The following is an 8516-nucleotide window of genomic DNA, read 5'->3' on the forward strand; positions in this document are numbered from 1 at the left end:
TTTTGGCTCTACATTCACTAGTACTATTTTTGCTACTTCATTTACATATACTAACTGTATAGCACGTAATTTTACATAGAATTTTTGTATGTTGTAATTATCGTATTCGGTACTTAAAACTTTCGAAAAAGCCTCAAATTGCATTGGGCGGTTTCCGCCTCGTATGAGCCCCACGTAACAGAACTAATTTCACGTGCACACACAGAAGGGCTCGCAAGATGAGATGCGACAGTTTAATTACCGTCTTATGCCTACTTTTTGCAAAAAAAAACCGATAAGAACGTCGCCCGCCTCACAATGGGCGGACCTGATTAAAATATTCCTTTTTCAATGCTTCTCATGTACAGTTATAAAAGGACTGCGTAGCTGACTTTTAAATGCAAGTAATAACCGCCGCTAATTTAAAATATTTTAAAACAAGACGAACAGAAAAGGTAAGAATTCGAGATCAGCGGCCGGGCGATTCGCGGGAGATATTTCGGGACCACCCGAGTTCGAGTAAGTTACGACACGAAAACATATAGGAATTAATAACTGATGGCACCCGAATTAATTAATAACGGGCTTAATGAATGGATGCGTATTCACTTGCTGTAAAAGACGCAACGAAATAAGTCTTTTGAAAATTGTGTTTGTAATCCCGTGACAAATTATGATAATATGCGAGCACCCGTTCGTGTATATTTCGTTTTACATTCGGCGGATTTTTTTTTATTAAAACTCCATATCACCGTAGTCATTATTTATGTACTTGCATAATGCTTGCAATAAATACCATAATTATGCAGCCGCGTCTTCAGTATTTGGATTATTTATTCGCTAGGTTTGTTCGAGTCATAATTGAAGAGCAAAATATCCGAATTTAACTGTTCCTACACTGAGAAATAAATTCGGTAGTGATAAGTGAAAATGCATTAATGCGTTACAAGTGAACTATAAGGGTGATTCCACTTTAAATACAGAAACTGGAGGACTAGATTCATTACCAAAAAATAAGTAGAGTTTGCTCTATAAATTTTTTCCTGCGAGACTCGGTATTCGAGATACCTGTATCTGTGTTAAAGTTTACAAAAAAAAATATATTTTCTGCTATATCTTCATAATGCGCTGACGAAATTGAATGAAATTTATTACAACCTTCACTTAATTAAACCTGTTATTAAATGTAATATTAACCTTGTGGCTTTAACCAATGGAGTGCTACTGGAGGTGCCGCCCCATTTTCCCAAGAGAAAAATACGCCATTGGCGGCTTTTTGTAGAAATAATGTTACATTCAGGTATTGTTACGTTAAATGAATGAAAAATGTTTCTTGGTGTTTTTTAATAGTAGCAGCCGTTTAGGAGGTATTTGGGCTTGTTTTTGCGTTTTATTGAATTTTCCGTATAAATTAATCCGTTTTAACCAGTAAACGTGCTACTAAAGCGTCCGCCAACTTTTCTCAAGGAAAGAAAACGCCACTGGCTGTTTTTTGTATAAATAATTTTATATTTGGATAAAATATCAAAACTAAATAGTAAAATAACATTAGCAAAAGGTCGAGTAAGTAACGAGTCCTACAACAATCTAAGGGCAACAAAATTTGAGGAAATATCACACCCAAAAACCAGACCTCCCTTGCCCAAAGGTTTTTGGTGCGCAGAATCCGAATCCGGCATCAGAATTGCTCCTATACGTCACGTTTCCGAGATATCTTAATCTAAAACTGCAAAAAACACGTTTTTTGCTATATTTGAGCTTATATCACAGAACGAAAAATTTTTTTTTTCTAAAAACGAATGTCATATTTTTGATTAAGTACTATTCTTTTTTAAAACAACCCCGTTTCGTACAAAAACTTATTTAATACTGTAATTTTATTTTAATGACAAAATATCCAGTCAATTAAGTTTGTCAATATACAGGGTGGCCAAAAGAAAACGAAACAGCGCCATTTTCAGGAACTGCGTCGAGATTGTAGAAAAACGCTCAGACCCGTCGATTTTAGATTAAAGGGGGACATTCTTTGCTGGTATTTTAAATGGCATTGAGGGTTGAGTAATATTACTTTTGAAAGCTCTTACAATTATCTTTACAACAGACTTTAAATTTTATATTTCCGCCCAATACTTATTAAGAATTTTGATTTTAAAGTTGAAACATATGTACAAACAATTAGTAACGGTAAAAATGTCAGTCATTCGAGTTAAGTACGCCAATGATACCAAATTTAGTATTTCTTGCGTTACATTGGTTTTTGGCGATTTGTTATCGCTTTGATGAATGAACATAAAATTAGTGGATTCCAAATAATTTTCTAGTATTATTTGGAAGCGTTGGTTGGTAGTTTATTTAATTGTGTCTTTGAAAATTAAACACTTTGGTTTATTCCATTGCGGAAAGGGTAGATATCATTTCGCTTTACTTTATGAACAATAAATGTGCGAATAGAACAGCTCAGCTATTTAATGAACAACATCAAGATCGACACGTCAGGAGAAAGATCATTTGATTTTTCAACAGGACGGTGCTCCTCCGCATTATGCGTTAATTGTCCGTCAGTATTTGGACCAACGTTTTCTACGGAATTGGATTGGGAGACGAGGCAGCATTGAGTGACCTCCACGATCACCGGATTTATCGCCCCTTGATTTCTTTTTGTGGGAATACCTAAAAAGTAAAATATGTCGCTGGAAGATTTGCGTCAAAGAATCGTCGACGAATGCCGTAGAATCACTACGGAAATGCTTCGAAATGTGAGCGAACGTTTCGAACAAAATCTGTATTCTTGTATGGAAGCGGACGGTCATAAGTTTGAACATTTAATCAACTAAGTAGTAAGTAATCAACTAAACATAACTTAAATTTTAAAATGTACATTTTTTTCAAAGTATTGGGCGGAAATATAAAATTTAAAGTCTGTTGTAAAGAAAATTGTAAGAGCTTTCAAAAGAAATATTACTCAACCCCCAATAACATTTAAATATTTTGGGGTGATGCTTACCCTTGCTTGGGGGCGAATGTGGCGGAGTAAAAAAACCAGCAATGAATGTCCCCCTTTAATCTAAAATCGACGGGTCTGAGCGTTTTTCTACAATCTTGACGCAGTTCCTGAAAACGGTTCTGTTTCGTTTTCATTTGGCCGTCCTGTATAACAAAAAAATTATATAAATAAACAATTAAACTTCAACTAGATTGCATGCCAAAATAACACTATTTATAAGTTATTTTTTTTATTAAAGGAACGCCAACATTTTTAGGACCATATGAAGTTGCATGTAAATATTACAGTAAAGAACATGTTTCCAAGATCTTTATATTACAGTTCATTAATCTTGAAACAAAACATTATTCAAATAACTTTTTACATTCTTACATACCTTTTACGTCTATAATCAAAGGGTAGTTTTTTGAAAAATATTTCATGGTTAACGGGTAACGGTTCAGTTGAAACAAATGATATAAAAACATAACAACATATAGGTACGTAAAATCTAAAGGTTATGCGATAAATTTAAAATATATCTTTTATAAGTACAACAATAATAAATGAAAAATCATGTAATGCCAAATTAATGGATTCTAGTAAGCTAGCTAATACACTGTAATCATATTTTTTTACCAAAAACAGATGATGTGACAAGGAGAGGCATAATAATTATAACTTATTAAAGAACATATAGATTATCATTATTTTTCATAATATTCAAATCTACTGGACTCACTAAAGGAATCTCGAAATGTACGCTATACCAGCGCAATGATTTATATCGCGGAATTAAAATTATGCTTACGATGTATGCTATCGGAACACTTCGCCTTTGTTCGTGAAGCAAATGGACGGGGAAAAAAGAGAGTTCGCTTATCGCAGCAACTCGTTTACTTGTGACAGCTATCTGCATCACTGTGTACAGTAATACGTTTAGTTGTAACAGTAATACAAATTTCAATAATCTTATTTACCGACCACAATTAACTGATGTAATCATTGATCGGAAGTATGCGTATGCAGACATCTTATATCACTTGTAGATATTATTCAGGATATCTGCGACAGTTATAAAAATGTTTACGGTAATTAATTTTTTTTTAGCACATTTACTGAAAATATATTAACTTTATATTACACGACGTATTGAACTGTTTTCTGATTATGTTAATACCTACTTAGAAATTTTTCAGAGATTCTTGTAGCATGATGTTCATGCCACTTGCTGCTATGAATATAAAAAGCAATAATCAATTAATATACAGTGTGTCCCAAAATTACGAAACAAAATTCGTATTTTTTTCCAGATCAGATTTTAAAAAATCGCTGAGACAAGTCAATTTGTAAATAGAAATTGTCACTTTTCTCCAATATTTTCTATTTTTTTGAGCCATATTTGTCAGATCTACAACATTACCGATATATTTTTTAATAGGATGCTCTATATATGACAATTTCTATTTACTAACTGACCTGTTTTCACCTGCAATTTTTGTAAATTTCAACTGGAAAAAATATGAATTTTGTTTCATCATTTTGGGACACACTGTACGTATAAATTCATAATGGTAATAATACAGTGTCATTTAGCTTACCTTATTCTGACAGCATCTTATCAGCTTGAGCTGTAGAACAAATAATTTATACTAATGAGCAAAAACACAAACGGGAATAGCTTCTATCTATATCGTCGAGAATTAAAATGATTTAAGGGTAATTAAGATGATTTTAATGATTTTCAAGTAGCAATACCTTCATTAAGACATAGCCATAATAGAACCAGATGCATATAATGATTTTATACACACCACATCTTTAGTAATGATAGACAATTTATAAATATAACATTGTTTGTCTTATTTCCATAGCAACTAGGCACAAATTTTAAAAGACCATGTTATTCGAATGGAGTTAGCACTTACTCAATTGGAAACATAGCTAAAAAAGTTTAAATAGTAACATTTTACGCGTCTATTTTGTAGCCAATCAAATTATATTATTTTTCAGTCTTTGTCGTGATTTCAATCATCTCCCTATGATGCTCTACAATTAAATGTAAGCACTTAAGCCTTAATTGATTGGCTATACCATTCCCTAAAATTTTAACAAGTTGTTGTTCTCCAACTCCTTTTTGGACAAATTAGAGAGATGCAAAATGAATGGTTTTCGTGTCAATTCCTGTAGTAGAAGCTGAGGATTTAAACCACAAGGATAGAGTATTCGTCCCAATTGGGCAGTTCATGTACAATCCTCTCGAACTTGTTTCCTTCCAATTTGGATTTGAAATTCGAAACAATATGTTGCTCTTAATTAGTTCTAAAGTATAAAATTGGCTAACGAGCCCTAAGGAATGCGAGGCTTCATGCATGATTTTTAGTAATATTAAATGCTAATATTACGGTTGGCTTCATACCTAACCCCAATTTAATATAAATGTAAATTTTATGTATACATCTTTAAAAATGATTTAAGAATTCAGTTAAGTAGATTTATTCCAAAGGGCACGTGTCTTAAATCAGATAAGATCGTCACCTTCGATAAACTTCCCGAAAAACATATATTGTTAAGTAGAAATCAGTATGTAGTTCTTACATCTAAAGCGTAATGAATCAAATTATAATTGCTAATATAAAAACGCAATTTAATGTAAAGAAACTGCGTGTTAAAATAAATGGACAATTTCGCACCTGCATTTGCCCTTAATCAGATGATTGCAAATAGAATTTTCTTTCCGGCTACTGGTCATTTTTATGTTCTGAATTAAATTAAATTAATCTTTGATTTGTATCTTTTCAGAATACAAAATGTAAAGTTGTATCTATCTTATCGATTTATGCAATTGGATTTAAATTTTAAGCGTATTTATTACTCTAAGATTCAATTACTACTGTCGAATATTCTTTATGTAAATAAATGGTGACTTTAATCCCGAAAAAAAATTAAAGTAGTTTTATTTTTAACCGCGTTTAAATGTGGATAAATACAAACTACATATTTAAATTTAAAATTTATCATAATTTTTTTTAATGTGTATTCAGAACAAAGGTGTGAGTTTATAATTAACTCTACAAGAAAATATGAACCGCACTACAAAGGGATGCAGGGTACCAAGAAGACGAATGTTAGATTTTGCATATGCAAATGCAGTTACGTGTTGTTGAATTTGTAATTGCGCCTCGTCTTGTATGCACATAAATCTACTATTTTTATCCAATACGCGTTTTGCTATAATCGAAGCATTTAGAAATATAGAAATTAAGATTATTAGTGCTAAAGCGATGTGTTTTGCATATCGTACAACTTTAATATTGAAGGAACTTTGTCACGCCACACATGCCGCTGCATGATTGTTTGAGTGTATTTTAGGAAGTTAACACTTAATATCGGTTACAAAATGTTGTATAAAAATTGTAACGGCTTTGAAAAGAAATTATTTTTGTATCAGATATTTAATATAATAGAAATTTAAAAGAATCGAAATAATTACAATCGCAAGGATGGGTTAAAATCACCTGGAATTTGGAAACGACGCATACAGCAAATATAAATACCAGTCACAAGACTTTATCTTCAGTTTCTTCTGAAGAAAGCGATAAATCTCTCGAAACATCAAGGATAATTATTCTTACGAGGTGCCGTCTTCCATCAAATGTCCTAGACGTTCCGGACATTCGGACCCCACATTGGGCGCCATGTCATCTAATTCCATATTTCCTGGACGTTTCGGTCATTCGGTTCGCACGATAGTTGCCATGTCTTCTTCCACCATCATTATTACTCCAGGGGATTACCTCTAATATAGGGGAAATCGGCATTTTTTCCGAGTTCCCCATGGTGCCAGCAGAGGTGCTGGGATTCTCACTCAACGACAGAGAGGCAAACGGGATTTTCGGACGCGTCTCTCATCGCAGACGAGATACTTGGAAATATGGTTAACGATCTTACTTATTTTTACTTCCCACTCTAGTACACTCTCGAGATGGCATCGATTTGGGGACTTTCAACTGAACCTAATTGCACTGATTGTTTTGCTAGCCCAGGCGGTAGATCATTAATAGTTTTTATTTGAAGTCATCTATTTTGTTGTAGAGAAAAATCCCAAATATTATGCAGAATAAGAATCCGATTTTGCCTATTTCAAAAAACCATTGTTAAATTTAGGGGAACAATAAACATGTAAATAGAACGAAAAATGACCCGCTTTTCGACATATTTTTCCCTGTAACATTGAAAGTAAGCCCTAACTCAAAAAAAGTAATTCTTTATTTTTTGTTTATTTGACGATTTTCTATGCGAATCAAAAAAGTTGAATTTTGCATTAAGAATGGAGCAATTTTTAAAATAAATAAATATTTATAAATATTGTTGACACTTTGTGAATAGAAAAATATATGTCAATTCTACCCTAAAAATTTTGCAACGATCGATCGCATAGTTTTCGAGTGACAAGATTGTTCATTAAGAAAATTTCAAAAAGTTTATCGCATATCGTGGGTTAAATTAAGGTTTAGAAAGGTCACACAATATTTTAGAGATACTTGTTGTCATAATAACCAACCAATGATCAATAGTAAAAATATCAATTTTTACTTTTATAACCATTAATTTTTTTTTTATTTTTCAACATAAACAATTATTTATTGTCCAGGGAATTTTTTATGCAATCAACAAAATCTTGCCCACATAAAAACTACGTCGTAACCCCCTGCTTTTTAGCCAAATACGACAGTATTCTACTGTGTAGATTCTGAGATGTAGAAGAAAATTCATACTTCAATGAATTAACAGAGAGACCATTAAAATAAGAAAATATATATTTTTTCAATTTAATCATTAAAACGTGAATTTCGGGTGACCACGGTACCTTTCTTGATTTTTCTTTCATTAAGCTTTTATCTGCCGAAATGCACTAAACGGATATTGAAAGTACTTGTAGTTAGCTATAAAAACATATATTGTTTTCCCGACTTCACGATTACGTAAGCTATAAATTATTATTAACTTTACACTTCTATATTTCAAAATCTACACAGTAGAATGGTGCCGTATTTGGCTAAAAAGCAAGGGGTTACGACGTAATTTTTATATGTGCAAGATTTAGTCGATTGCATAGAAAAAAATTCTTAATGGTTATAAAAGTGTAAAAATAGGTATTTTTAATATTGATTGATTGGCAATAAGTATCTCTCAAAAATTGTGTGGCCTTTCTAAACGTTAATTTAAACCTACGCTACGTGATACACTTTTTGAAATTTTCTTAATTAACAACCCTGTCAATCGAAAACCACGAGATCGATAGTTACAAAATTTTTATTATTTGTTCACAAAGTTTCATCAATATTTATACATATATACTTATTTTAAAAATTGCTCCAAATATAACGAGCGTTCAAATAAAAACGTGGTCAAGTTGGTTCTGAAAATTTGGACGTAGGGCGTAGCGTATAGCAAATGAACTTAAACGTCATCTGTCAAAGCGCTATATCGCCGCTATCAATTTGAATATTTTCGTTTTAAAAAGCGTTTAAAATGGTGTTTTCTCAAGAAC

Source organism: Anoplophora glabripennis, unplaced genomic scaffold (genome assembly GCF_000390285.2).
Source record: "Anoplophora glabripennis isolate ALB-LARVAE unplaced genomic scaffold, Agla_2.0 scaffold251, whole genome shotgun sequence".
NCBI classification, from domain to species: Eukaryota; Metazoa; Arthropoda; class Insecta; order Coleoptera; family Cerambycidae; genus Anoplophora; species Anoplophora glabripennis.